We start from the raw sequence: 720 nt of genomic DNA, 5'->3' as shown, positions 1-720 counted from the left end.
TGTTCCTAAGCACTGGTTCATCTCCTCATAGTCATTAACAGTGTTGTTTTCCATACAGGTTATTGGCAGCCTTTGCTTTTAACCACTCCATTGGCTAAACCTCATTAAGGTTTAAGTAAAGCTGTCTTTCAAATCATGACCTCTTTCCACAATATTTTCAAATAATATGTAATACTGTAACTAATGAGGATCTTGGAGGTGCTTCGCAGAAGTCTCCCCAGCATAAATGTCAGAAGCACCACTTCAGTAAAATCATCTTAAATCAGCGAGTTGTATATGGATGTAAGGATCCCCCAAATATATCTCTTCCAGCATCAATAAGCCATTCTGACAGTGCACCACACAACCTTAGCTCTCATTTTTACTTGTCACATAAAACAGGCTGTCCTCATTTTGACTCGGATAGAGTTAATTTTCTTCCTAGTAGCTGGTATAATACTGTGTTTTGGATTATTTGGGATTAGAAGAATGTTGATAACACACTAATGTTTCAGTTGTTGCTGAGAAGTGCTTACGCTAAGTCAAAGACTTTTCAGCTTCTCGTACTGCCCTGCCAGCGAGGAGGCTGATGGCACACAAGAAGCTGGGAGGGGACACAGCTGGGGCAGCTGACCCCAACTGACCACAGGGACATTCCATACCATAGGATGTCGTGCTGAACAGTAAAAGTTGGGGGAGTTGGCCAGCGGCTGCTCTGGGACTGGTTGGGCATCGTTCAGC

Source organism: Antrostomus carolinensis, unplaced genomic scaffold, assembly GCF_000700745.2.
Source record: "Antrostomus carolinensis isolate BGI_N321 unplaced genomic scaffold, ASM70074v2 scaffold6277, whole genome shotgun sequence".
Lineage (NCBI taxonomy): Eukaryota > Metazoa > Chordata > Aves > Caprimulgiformes > Caprimulgidae > Antrostomus > Antrostomus carolinensis.
This window is presented reverse-complemented; position numbering follows the sequence as displayed.